We start from the raw sequence: 14633 nt of genomic DNA, 5'->3' as shown, positions 1-14633 counted from the left end.
TCCATTATCCGGACAGCGGTATATTGTACAAATACAAGGATTCGTTATGTTTACTAAGGAAATCTGTACGGAGCGTACTTTATCCATATACTACATAGGTACTGCCTTTTACCCGCTTAGATATTACATCATGTCTCTGCAGGATGTCTGATATCTAACAATCTTCTGTATTTTACATACGTATACGTATGTTAAATACTTCAGCTATACGTTATATACGTCCATCTGTGTGTAAGATCCAGACCGCCTATAGACACTCTTTCTTTCGCCATGGCTGACGTCATTGAACTACCGTCTTTTGCTTGCGAAACGAGGTTGTTTACAAACGGAACAGAAGAGAGGAAGGAAACCTGGGAAGCCTGGGTAAGTACAATAGTTAACTATTACTTTAGTTAAATATTCCCATTAATTATATATTCTTTTAGTGTAACTTGCTTTAATATAGTACTAAGTAAGTAATGTAGTTTATGACTACAATTCTTACTATTGTAACTCGTAAATGATTGAGGAGAATGGAATGGGTGAATCTGAATTTTGAAAAAACTTTGAATATTAATGTTTTGAAACATATTATGTTTCAAGGTAGCAAAATGAATGTTATGTGTTTATTCATTCCATTTTATATGTGACGATTTATTACTTGGTGCAGATTTACTACAGGACTGCTTAACATAATTGCTAATAAACCGTTTTCAGCGCGGAAATTTCCTTGTGTAGTGAAGATTTAGGATTTAGATTTCTGGGCTTTCGGCATCAATGGCCTTGTTACCCCATATGAGGGATGACTTTCCTCGGCGAGTACACTATCCGGGGAAAGGAAGGGAAGAAAGGATTGGGGAAGGAAGAAAACGGCCTGGGACCTATATGTTAGGTACCACTCCGGCATTTGCCTGCTGTGAATGAGGAAAACCCAAGGAAACCTCATTCAGGATGGCTGGACTTAAAATCTTTTGATACTTTTTCGACCGAGTTCTCCCCCGGGATCGAACCCGGAACCGTTCGCACCGAAGGCGAGAGCGCTAGCGACTACCCTACGCGGGGCCACTTGTGTAGTCTAGAAAACTCATTTTTACTAGGATATTTGCAATTTTTTTTTTTTTTTTTTTTTTTTTTTTTTGCTTTTAGTTTAACGCCCCATGATTGTACATCAATGTAAGAGAGAAGGTGACAATGAGATACATGATAATGGTGGAATCAAGAAAATGTAAGGAAACTGGAAAGTCTTAAGAATAACCACACCTACAGTGTTCACCAAAAGGCTATTTGTCGGGAGCAGGAATCGAACCAGGGACCTAACGCGTCAGAGGTAAGCGCTCTACTACAAAGCTTTCTTTTGTTTAAAGAACTTGTTTACATTGAAATATATATATTTTACGAAGATACTAACATATTTTACAGCCTCACTGAAATTAAAAAAAAAAAAAGTAGTCAGGGAGAGTTTACTTGTCAGATTTTTATTTTTTAATTTAATTTATTTTTATTTTTATTTATTTTTGCTTTGTTATGTTCCCTAGTTAATTAATGTTTGGGTTACTGAAAATTAAAACCTTTTTAGTATTATTGTTATGTCATCACTTTGGAACCAAAAAAGTTAGATTTTTTTTCTTGTGTTTTCATATAGGAAGTTGGTAAGTTAGTGCCTTAGCATTGGTTTGGTTTCTAGAACGTAATTGAAGGTCATGTTGAGTTGAGTCTTGGCGGGTTTAGAGTTCGTGAAGTGTCAGGCACTGCTTGTGCCCCTGTCTTCTGTCTGTGATGTTTCCTGGCTTTGGGCTGTGAGGTATTTATGTTGAGGAGTACCAACGCAGGCCGCGTGATATACAGGTAGCTTCAACAGCTACGAGTGCCAGATGTTCATCTTTCGTTACGGCGTGACTAATGCAGTATAGTACTAGGTTCAAATTCTATGGGTGGTAAAAATGGTCGTGGTGTGGTAAGAAATACAACGTAATTGTTATTAGTTTATTAGTGTTTCTTCATAGTATAGTTTCACTATTTCTAGAAGGAATTAAGTATTAACGAAGTAATAAATAAGCAAAAGCACACTTTGATTGGCGTTAACTATTTCTCATACTCCATTGAGAATGTTTTGATCCTCAGTTGCGCAAACATCCAGTGTGCGTTTTTTTGTTTGCTTACACTGCCTTATAGATGAGCTCCCTCGTGGCTAAGTGGTTAGTGAACACGCCTTTGGCGTGGGACACCCGGGTTCGATTCCCGGCCGGGGGCCGCGGTGGCTCAGTGGTAGAAGGTTCACCTCTGGTGCTTGGGGTCCCGGGTTCGATCCCAGCCCCGCCAAGTGAACCTTGTGGTGGACAAACACCGTGTGCGTGGGTTTTCTCGGGGTTCTCCCGTTTCCTCCCACTTTCTTCATTCCACTATTTAATTCATTACTCATCACCGTCTCCATTAGCCTAACCATCATAACCGTAGGACATAAAACTCAAAGATTTCATTTCATTTTTTCGATTCCCGGCCGGAGCTTATGTGGTTCGGATTCCACGTTAATCTGTAGGTCCACGTCTCATACAGCCTTGCTGCTGAAAGGAACGTTAAAATCAAATCAGCACTGTTTTACAGATGCAATTGTTCGATTCCGAGTTCGAATGAAGCTTTTTACGGGCAGGGGGCGACTTTTATATATACAATCCAAGGATTTTAGTTATTAGTCAGTGATGCAATATATAGACCTATATATATTACAAAATTGAAAGTGACTATGTTTGTGACTCTTAATCTCTTAAGAGCTGCGGTGGCTCAGTGGTAGAGCGTTCACCTCCGGTACTTGGGGTCCCGGGTTCGATCCCAGCCCCCGTCAAATGAACTTTGTGATGGACAAACACCTTGTGCGTGGGTTTCCTCGGGGTTCTCCCGTTTCCTTCCACTTTCTTCATTCCACCTTTCATTCATTGCTTATCATCAGCGTCTCCTTTAGCCTAACCGGCATAACTGTGGGACGTAAAACTCAAAGGTTTCATTTCATTTTTTCTTAATCTCTTTGGAATCTTGTACTTAGGTTCACAGCGGAAGCGACGAAATAACTCGACTCATCCATTGTAGCTCTCTTCGCAACCAGTTTCCAAAATGTTGGCAATAAGTTTGCGAAACGGGATATGACGACTCCAATTTTGGGTGAAAAGTCGCTATAAAAAATAATAGAGAAATTCATTGTCTATAAGCATTGTTTTAAAGTTGTAGATGTAAACTAAACAATATGTTCTACTCACTGGCGCAAATCCGTGGGGGGGGAGATGACGGATACATGTCCCCTCCAATCTTGGAACTGAGGGGGACTTCTCCCCAATAATCCGATTTGAAATGTGTTTTTTGGGAGAAATTTGATTATTTTTGTCCGATTGCTACAAAGGAACGTGAGATAAAATAGATGTCCCCCAGATAAGCCTCAAATCTGCAGCCTCCCAACGCTGAAAACAACTCTGATCCTCCACAACATTGTTTTTCAACTTCATAAGTATTTTGGACATCGTCAAAAAAAAGTATGGTAACGGTCTTACCCCCCCCCCTCCCAATGTTGAAGACAGATTTGCGCCGCTGGTTCTACTCACATCTTTGTAAATAGGGCGCAACCAATCCTTTAATTCAGGGATCATTTTTTTGTAAAAGAAAAAGTGCAGAATAATTAAAAGACCCCAAAGGACAAATATAACAAACATCTTCTTCGCCTTTATTCACGCAATCTATAGCTAATCTTGTTGCTATCGGTAATGATGTATTACGTGTGTTTCTCAACGGAAACTCTGCGAACTAAAGGACATCAAGTTTGTAGTTGTTCTTCGTTAGAGGGCAAGGGTAACATAACAATGCAGGATTGTGGGGCAGTGAGTATGCTGTATTTCCAAACTCTTCATCAGTTGCGCTGATTAAAACAAACAAACAGAAAAAAAGAACGTAAAAACTGTTTTGAACTAATAATGCTTCTCTACAGATGAACATTTTGTTTGGAGCAGAAAGTCGCTAAATGTGTAAGTAGGTAAATCGTCATTTAAAAATCACCCAAAAAAGTCTCCAATCGGAAAAAAATATTTTTTGTCGCTATCGTAGGGCGACCATACGTCCCGTTTTGACCGGGACAGTCCCGTTTTAGTGGCGTGTCCCGGCCGTCCCGTCAGTAGATGGAAAAAGTAGTATTCGTCCCGTTCTATGTAAATGAAAGAAGTAAATAACAAACCCAGTATCTTTACTCCTTTTAAAAGTATTAATAATTAATAATAACAAAGAGGCAAAAATTGAACTGAAATTCCCTATATTAAACATACTCTATAGTTCGCAGTACTGCTCGAAAGGCAGCAGAGGTTTTAGCAGTTGGTTGTGTGTTGAACAAATTTCAACGTGTCTTTCCTTTTTCATAAGTACCCGTTCTGTAACAAAGAGAGAGAGGAGGAAATCTGATATCAAGGCACTGATAAGAACAAAGGTAGATCTAAAAGTCTAGGGTTGCAAGAACCTGTCCCGTTTTTAACTGAAAATTTTATGGTCAACCTACGCTATCGTTGAGGTCGAATTCCCCTTATTTAGCGACTTTACCCAAAATTGGCAACATTGACCCCCACCGAACAACCAGGGTTGAATTCAGGGGGTAGCCCGGGGGGAATCTCCCCCCGAAGAAAATTCATTCCCCCCCGGAGAAACTCCCAAAATTTCAGTCACAAAATGTAGAAATTACTTCACCCAATTATTTGCTTTTCTGTCCGTGTACGTGCAGACGAAATCCGATCTCTCAATATACATATAAATGACGCAGACCCATTCTATATAAATGTTAACATGTAACATCTAAGATAGAATACCAAATAGTGAATAAAACTTGTATTTCTTAACGCTATGACTGAGTTTGGCAGAACATGAAATTGTTAACTGTTGAAGAAAGGTTTGTATTTTAGTAGGTACTATACTCTCGCCCTATATTATATATTAGTAGGTAGCACTAGCACAGGTTGAGATACGAAAGGAAAGATAGGGAAGATCTTTCGATCATTCCATATAATCTCTCATGTCAGCAGACTTCAGTTCTTGAAAATATACAGTTCCTACATTATTTGAAATAGGGCGCCTAAATCCCATTTCTCGCATCGGAAGTAACAGACGTAAATGTGTTTTACGATTGTTAAAGTAAACACATCTTTCTTTAATTAAAAATAATTCAGTTAAAGGGTGAGATTCAGTGGGCGTCATTTAGAGGGATCAGGGAGGAACAGTTATCCCTCCTTGATTAGAGACTTATATAGAATTTATCAATATGATAATAGTATATAAGTGAAAGATTGCTATTGAAGGTGGCCAAGATCCTGCTCAGTGCCGTTCCATGGGGGAGGGGCAAGCGGGGCGACGGCCCCGGGCGCCGAAGTAAGGGGTGAAAAATTCGGGAGGGAAAAAGAAAAAAGAAGGAAAGAAAAACAGAGGAATGAAATACATGTGGACATATATAAAATGAAAGGAAAAAAGTAATGAAAAGTGCTCAAAATCAAGGAAAAGCAGGGTTTACTTTTTAAAATTTTCCCACCTTTGGCGGCTGGTCTGTCGACCTCACTCATATATACGGGGATGCCGTCGTATCCTCTCGCGCCAAGCGCTGATTTTCCACGACACGGCACTAATCCTACTGAAGATTTCGTCAACTAAACTATTGATGTATATGCAGTGAAGAAACCAAGGCTAATATGTTTGATTTAGAATCAGAAGTGTGAGAAAGAATGATAACTTTTTATTAAGATATTCCTAAGTATGTTTGTTTTAGGAGAAAAAATATTTCAGTTAATTTAAATCTTTTTAAAAATTTTTACATTAGTAACAAACAGTAATTACTGAATATAGGAAATAATAAAAATAGTTACTGTAAATAGCAGTTAAAGTTTAGTCTAAACTATTTTTGCCAGTCTTTATTTAATGTTTTAGATGAAATCAAACGATTGTTTTCTTAAAATTATAATCTCATTGAATATTTATCAGCAATTAGTCTCAATATTAGGTAAGATGTGTATGTGAATGGAATTGTTAAATATGCTGCTTTCTTGAAAAAAATACAGAAAAATAACCCTCCCCCGAGCAGTTGACATTCCCCCCCGGGTGTAAATGTCTGAATTCAACACTGCGAACAACACCCCGTTATCTTTAGCCTAGCCAGCATAATAGTGGGACGTAAAACTTAAAGATTTCATTTCGAACAACACTCCCAGAAACCTATTGTTATACCATTCCCAAAACACCCTTTTGTACAGTTCTCCCTATTCGAAAAAAAAATTGTAAATAGCAGTGTTCATATATAAATATGGAACTCAATTTCCCTGAATTTTCAAGGTTTTCCAGGTATTAATTTTTCAATTTCCAGGTCTAGTGGAAGAAACTAATAGTACGAGAACACATAAATTTTAAGAATACTATATTTATATATTTGAGAATGGCCACCCTTCTCCCCAATGAACGATTGCAATTAAATATTGAGTCACAAGAAAATAAATAATTAAAATAAATAAAATTTAAGTTGAAAAATATGAAGTTGAGAAACCTACTAAGGGAATTATATAATACTTTTGTTCCATACTTGAATACATTCAAAATATACAAAAATATTGGCTTGGGGAAGAAAAAAGGGCCCGCGAGATTTTAACTGATTCTTATAGTACTCGACAACAGAAATAAATTACTGAAAGAATTTTCAAAATCGGCGCAGGTAAACATGCAGAAAATCGCATTTTCATGTACCGGTTCAAAATGGGGAAGAAAAGACGACCGCGAGATTTTAATTGATTCTTGTAGTACTCGTCGAGAGAAATCGATTAGTGAAGGAATTTTCAAAATCGGCGCAGGCAAACATAGAGAAAATCTCATTTTCATTTTCCGGTTCAAAGTGGGGAAGAAAAAAGGGCCGCAAGATTTTAACTGATTCTTGTAATACTCGACGAGAGAAATCGATTAGTGAAGGAATTTTCAAAATCGGCGCAGGCAAACATGGAGAAAATGGCATTTTCATGTACCCGTTCAAAATGGGGAAGGAAAAAGGTTCCGCGAGATTTTAACTGATTCTTGTAGTACTCGTCGAGAGAAATCGATTAGTGAAGGAATTTTCAAAATCGGCGCAGGCAAACATAGAGAAAATCTCATTTTCATTTTCCGGTTCAAAGTGGGGAAGAAAAAAGGGCCGCAAGATTTTAACTGATTCTTGTAATACTCGACGAGAGAAATCGACTAGTGAAGGAATTGTCAAAATCGGCGCAGGCAAGCATGAAGAAAATGGCATTTTCATGTATTAGTTCAAAATGGGGAAGAAAAAAGGGCCCGCGAGATTTTAACTGTTTCTTGTAGTACTCGACGAGAGAAATCGATTAGTGAAGGAATTTTCAAAATCGGCGCAGGCAAACATGGAGAAAATGGCATTTTCATGTACCGGTTCAAAATGGGGAAGGAAAAAGGTTCCGCGAGTTTGAACCGCTACGATGTATGTTCACGAATGTCCCCGTCTTCTCAAATTTAGTTAATTACTGTGACACTGAAACATGTGACACAGAGTCACATTGTGGATGACTGCAATCGGCAACCACTGCACATATACTCCTCCCGCCCCACAGTTTGATTATTTCGATCCATTCCTCACGTGCTAACGGCATGGTTCAACATCTGCAAGAAAGAGGTAAATGTAACGTTCAATTGGCAATAGCTTTTCACCAAATTAAGCTGCATGAAATCTGATTGCATATTTGACATACTGAGAAAATTCTAGTCCGTGGCCATATGTATCACATATCCCATCAATTCATAAAAATTTTGAACACAAAATTACGGTCGTCCGTGTGACGTACTCCCAAAAGGCCTAATGTGTATCACCCACCTCACATTCAATGAAACCACATCCGTGTAGAATTTAGAAAGGAACTTCTTATGATGTATACAGGATGTCTCAAACGTTCCCTGACATAGGATAACTCTGTTATTATCAGAGTTACAACAAAATGTAAGAGGAAAAACATCTCGAAATATGACGTTTTCAATCTAAAGTGAACACTTTTTAAAAAAAATCGGACGAGATGTTTGTGCTGTATACTCTTTATGCACCCAATTTTAAATGAAAATGCAACGTTGTCATTTACCTGGACCCACAACATAAGTGAATGAAGTTACTGTTTGAAACGGGGGCTGGCCATCGACATGTTAGCGTAAAAGACAGTAACTTCACTCACTTACGTTGTGGGTCCAGGTAAATGGCAATGTTGCATTTTCATTTCACATTGGACGCATAGCGAGTGTACAGCGCAAACGGGTCATCCGATTTTAAAAATTCCTTCACTTTAGAATGAAAACATTATATTTGGAGACGCTTTCCAAAGTAGTATAATTTAGTTTGTTTAAATTTACAATTTAATACAAGTAGATTCGGATTTATATGCGTAGGATTTTGTATGCATCTAACTAATGAATTCTTTATTTTCATGCTTAACTTAGTGACTTGGCTTTGGACTGCAACTGATTATTGTAACCCATTATTGCTTGAGAAGAAACAAGATATCCGAATCTTCATTTGGAGAAATCAAACGTCTATTGGAAAGCTGGGGATTACAATCATTAATTTCTACATTTCAAGGTGCGTAAATTATATATTCTGTGTTTGTTGTTAAATTACTATTACTATTATTGGGTTTAGAATCAATCAAGCACTTCATGATATTTTATGGGGATCAAGATGGGTGCCGGATAGATAAGTATTTGAGCGTCAGGCTCTTATTTCTTTTCAATTTAATATTTAATCAATGATTATTTTTCTCCCTCATTATTCCACCAAATCGTATTCCAAGATCATATATCCATTTTTGATCGATATATCCATATTTTTGATCTCTTTCATATTTCTATATTTTCGATTTTTGATATTGTTTATATTTCGATATTGCTGTATTTTTCGATATTTCGAACAAGTTTCGATAGTTTGTCAATATCGATTATCTATATCTAAATTCGGATATCCCAAAGCCCTATCGAACCCCCTCCGAAATGAAGTTTTTGGCTATGGACCTGATTAGGGATGCGCACGAGACAAGACGAGACAGAATTTTTGTTACGAAATTCGAGACGAGATAGAGCTCTTCCAATAGAAACGGATCCAGTTTTCGAGACGAGACATAACTTTCGCGGCACCTTTTCGAGAGGAGACAATCTCAAATCTTTTCTCTTGCGCATCCCTACACTTGATCATGAGGTATCAAAAAAAAAAAAAAAAAAAAAAAAAAAAGTTAATGAGAAATACCGGTAACATGTAAATACAATATAGGTAGCTAAAACATTTTTGTTTTCATTCTTCAGTAATGCATTATTATTAATCTCAGGGGGGCGCGGTGGCTCAGTGGTAGAGTGTTAACCTCCGGTGTTTGGGGTCCCTGGTTCGATCCCAACTCGCGCCGTGTGGACTTTGTAGTGGACAAACACCGTGCTCGTGGGTTTTCTCGGGGTTCTCCCGTTTCCTCCCACTTTCTTCATTCCACCATTTCACTCATTTCTCATTATCTCCGTCTCCTGTAGCCTAACCGGCATAATCGTGGGACGTTGAACTTAAAGATTTCATTTTTTATTAATCTCTGTATTTTATAGTGTATTCTCAAGCTTAAGGTGATGTATAATTAAATTTTGAATTCAGTTAACTTATTTTGTTTCTCAGATTGTTTTTAAAATGTATGTACAAACGTTTATTTTCATTCTTGAGAGTTTAAAGTGACGTATAGTTATTAAACATAGTATTTAATATTGTACTCTTAACGTGGAAGTGATACACAGTTAACTTTTGAATTCAGTTAACATTTTTCTCTCTGAAATTGCTTTAAAAAGTATGTAAAAACGTTTTTATTTTATTTCTTGAGTGCTAAAAGTGATGAAAAGTTATTAAGCTTACTACTTTATATTGTATTCTTAACCCTAAACTGATACACAGTGCGTTTTTGAATAAATTATGTCAAGTTATTTGAGTGACGAACACTGGTAGAAAATCCTGACTACTACTGGAACATTTTGATTTTAAGGTGACGACTACTGGTGCAAGGATTTTAAAATATTGTTTTTCCTCCAACGGCTACTCCTTTTTTAATTCTAACTACATGGTCATTATAGGAAGGATCAGTGAGTCTTTCCAACTATGGTACAGCTCCGACAGATTCACGATGCTCAGAGAAGAGACAAAATAGTATGTTTTCAACCTTAAAGTGAGAACCACTGGCGTTTTTACCCTGCTATGCAAAAGTAAGTGAGTACTCCAATGGAGTTCCAATGCGGTACTTAATTTCTGCGTTTTAGATATATGGAAATACATGTCTCTAAAATGTAAAGAACTGATTTTTTTTTTTTTTTTTTTTTACTGAAAACTGCAACTCGGTAAGCCTTATGGATACCGAGGTATGGGAAAATAAACTATAGGTATGTGGGGCTTGCATACTTGAAGCTACAATTCGGAAATTGAATTAAAATATGACTAACGGCTATCAAGATGTTGTCAAATAAAGGGAGGACCAACACAGTTAAGGGGTTTTCGTGTTAGATGCTAAAATTTCCGAAATCGGTCATGGAAAGTTAATAAACACCAGTAGCAATTTCATCTTAAAGTAATTAGATATCTTCATGGTGTGTTAGAACATCATGGAGTCTACCAAAATTAAATTTTAAAAGCTTTTGAAAATATAATCTGACATTTGTAAACAGTATTTGAAATATGTATTTACCCAAAACTTCCAGCTAGTACATCTAACATCTGGAGAAACACTGTGAAATAAAAGCTTGAAATTTCGGAAACAATTATTGGTCGCAACAAAATTAAATAAGATGGTACTTCTATGGGTTAAATCAGTACCTCAGTACAATTTCGATCGAAAGATTAGTTCAGTCCTAGGTTTTCTTCAGGCAATTCCAAGGGTTCATCGAGCTGTGCAAAAGAATGAAAATTCGCTGTCAATATCTAAGATAGTAAATAAGATATAAGGAATTATATATTTTATGACGTGAAAATAGAGATCTTTATGGATTTGTACTTTTGGGTCTTTCCTAAAAGAAAAAAATTCAGAAAACTACTGTATATACCTTAATAGACAATTCAGTGGGCGGGGACACAGTAGCTTAGTGGTAGGGTATTTAACTAATCTTTTTTTTTTTTTTTGCAGAAACTATTGGAGTATTCACTTAACCCATAGAAATACGATCATACTTAACTCCCTATTTAATTTTAAAATTAAATAAAAGGAAATATTTCAGTGTAGCGACCCACGATTATGCATTTTAGTCTCAGGAAGATTATGATTAAAGCAAGTGAATGTTGTTGACAGAATTGATGGAATGCAAAGGTGGGAGGAGAGTACCCCGAGAAAACCCACGAATACGATGTCCACTACAAACTGACTTGGCCGTGGATCGAACCAAGAACCCAATACACCAGAGGTAAGCACTCTACCACTAAGCCACTGTGCCCCCGCCCATTTAATTGTCTATTAAGGTATATACGGTTGTTTTCTGAAATTTCTTCTTCTTACAGCAAATACTCAAAAGTACAAATCCATGTGGGTCTCTATTTTTACGACGTCATAAAATACATAATTCCTTATATCTCGCTTGCTATATTAGATATTGACAAAAAATGTTCACTTTATTTCAGAGCCCGATGAACGCTTGGAATTGTCCAAAGAAAATTTAGAGCTGAATTAATCTTTCGATCGAAATTGTACTGACGAGTCTGAGGTTCTCACTTAACCCATATAAGTACCATCTTATTTAACTTTTGTTAGGATCAATAATTGTTTTCTGAAATTTCAAGATCTAATACGCTTTTATTGTATGGTGTCTCTCTAGCTGCTAGATGTACTAGCTGGAACTTTTAGGTAAATACATATTTCTAATACTCTTTACAAATGTCAAAATATATTTTACAAAACTTTTAAAATTTAATCTTGGTAGACCCCATGATGTTCTTAAACTCCATGGAAATACCTAATTATTTTAAGATGAAATTGCTACTGATGCTTATTAACTTTACATGACCGGTTTCGGAAATTTTACCACCTAACACGAAAACCCCATAACTATATGGATCCTCCCTTTATTTGACAATATCTTGATAGTCATATTTTAATTAATTTTCTAAATTGTACTGTCTAATATGCAAGCTCCACGTACCTATGGTGTCGCTTTTTATTTCACCATATTTCGGTAACTGTTAGGCGTACCGACTTGCGGTTTCGGTAAACACACACCTCTAACGTTCTTTAAAAGGTTATTAAGACATATTTTAGAATATTTAGAAATGAGAGTTCTGGGAATATCATGGTACCCGAAAACCCCCATCAGGGCGTGTGTGTAGTGTATTTAATTGAAACTACTTTTGAGGTTGTTGTAAGCCCTCGTAATTACGTTTCCGAAACTGCACCATCTAGTACGCAAACTCCACAGTTCTGTAGTGTCGCTCTTTATTTTCCCATATCTCGATATCCATAAGGCTTACCGAGTTGAGGTTTTCGGTAAACAGATGTCAGTTCCTTACATTTTAGAGACATATATTTTCATATATCTAAAAAATACAGACATTAGGTACCCCATGGTAGCCCGAACACCATTGAGGTACCCACTTACTTTTGAATGGTAATACATTTTGAGTTGTTGTTCAGCATCAATAAACACTTCATAGTTTTTCTACGTGCAACCCAAAAGTCCATACCTGACCTAACAGATTTTGTCCATTTAATCTCAAAAATGTTAAGATACTTTGTATTGTTAAGTACAACCAAATTAAGCACACTGAATATAACATTTTAAATATTTTCTGATTTTTGTTGCAGGTATTTCGTGCATCAAACCAGGATTCTGCTTGAAAGACAGTCAAAAGAAGCAGTGTAGGTTGTGGCTAAAAGTACGCCCTTTCTGAAGACAGACTCAGTTGTACTTACATTATTTTGTACGAATATATAACCCTAATAAAGATACTGTACTACAAATTATTTCTTTCTTCCATAAATTATAATAAAATATTATCTCTGTTTAAAGAAAACGATTGTTAATGTTAAGTCATTTTAATTCTTTTTCTCTGTAATAAGAACATTATCCCTAGCAATATTTTTTATCTTTGTGCTATTGCGATTGGATGAAGTAAAATTCTATACGAAGCACTATTATTTCAGACATGCATTAATAACTAATGTATTGTTCTGTATGTAAGACAATGTGTATACTGAACATGTCTAGCGAAGGTGTTGTTTTAATACAGAATCTATAACTCAGCTTTTCAGTAGTCAACTTTATTGGGAATCCGAAGAAAGAAGTTAAAAAAAAAAAAAAAAAAAATGTTGGACTTACCAGCGTGTGTGTGTTCGAATTCTGGACTAATCCAAATTATCCAGAGAAATCATTATATATTTCTTTGTTGCTATTTCAGATGTATCCTTTATCCAAGTCGTATGAAACTGAGACTTCATACATCGCTATACTTTGTATGAACTATGTTCCGTATTTACTTAATCACTTTGTAACTTTCTCTAGTGTTGACAAGGCCGCAGGTGTCAATCGAATAGTTTAGTGTTTCACTCATGTCACCTTGTGACTAAGGTACGTCCTGTCGGTATATATATGGTACTGGGTTCAATTAGCGATAAAATACATTTTTAGCGTTAAACAAATGCAAAAATCTATACGAAATGAGATACCGTGATCTCTGACTTACGGATAACACCAAGCAACTAATGGTACTGAGTGTGATTGAGTTTACTAATTACTATTTGGCTAAAATCAGTGTTCCTTTATTTATAGTTCTTTTCGTGCTTTGAATTGCAAAGTTTGAAATAACCGTTTTAAATTATTGTGTATATATATCTTCCGAGTAATTCTGAGAATCATTGCTCTTTCTTTAAGCAATGTATGAGACTGTTAAATTGCTCTTTCCTTAAAATGTTGCACTAAGAAGGATGCATCCAGGAAAGTCCAAATTTGCAGAATGTCTATAGCAGGGAAGAATAAATATGTTTAGTCGATGGCTGCACAACGCCTCCGCTGTCACCACGTTGTCACACAGCGAATACAGCGAACGTTTAAGAGTATTCTGCACTTACTATTAGGTATCGGCCTGGGAACTTTGGCGCATCTACCCAGTCTCCTTCTTGGTGTTTCATTTTTAATGGCGAGTACTGAGTAGGAATAATATTGTAAGCGAATGCGTTTCCGGCTGACACCACACTTTTAATTATTGCGACATTTAAAAAAAAAAAAAAAAAAAAAACTGTTAATTAAAATGTACAGAGAAGTTATTTCTGGAAAATTCTATTCAGGCCTCTTGTGGTAACAACTGCACTTTAGTAGAAGATACTATTAAGGAAAAGAATGAGGTAAAATAATCTTTATATCGTACAAGCAATGGATGATAACAGCTTAATAAATGATTGTACGTAAATCTTGTTTGAGTTTGAATATAGGATTGTATAAGGCTGTGCATTTTGCATTATTATTGAGGTGCTGCAACTAACTAACTGCAAACCATATGATAAATTCTTACAGTAATATATCACATATTGATTTACTCTGTATGGAAACGAAAATAGTTTAATATATGGTTAACCTCCTTTGTGCCAGGGGCGGATCCAGAGGGGGGCGATCGGGGCGATCGCCCCCCC

General features: G+C 36.4%; 1 protein-coding gene across 3 annotated transcripts in view; it reads right to left on the bottom strand.

The window, feature by feature from the left end:
• Positions 1-14633, bottom strand: part of LOC145666810 (glutathione hydrolase-like YwrD proenzyme) — a 125623-nt gene that overhangs the window by 90806 nt on the left and 20184 nt on the right. The window lies entirely within an intron of this gene.

Source organism: Thermobia domestica, chromosome 12 (assembly GCF_964235325.1).
Source record: "Thermobia domestica chromosome 12, izTheDome1.hap1.1, whole genome shotgun sequence".
In the NCBI taxonomy this organism is placed as follows: domain Eukaryota; kingdom Metazoa; phylum Arthropoda; class Insecta; order Zygentoma; family Lepismatidae; genus Thermobia; species Thermobia domestica.
The sequence above is the reverse complement of the archived record's forward strand: the minus strand, read 5'-3'. Positions and strand labels throughout refer to the sequence as shown.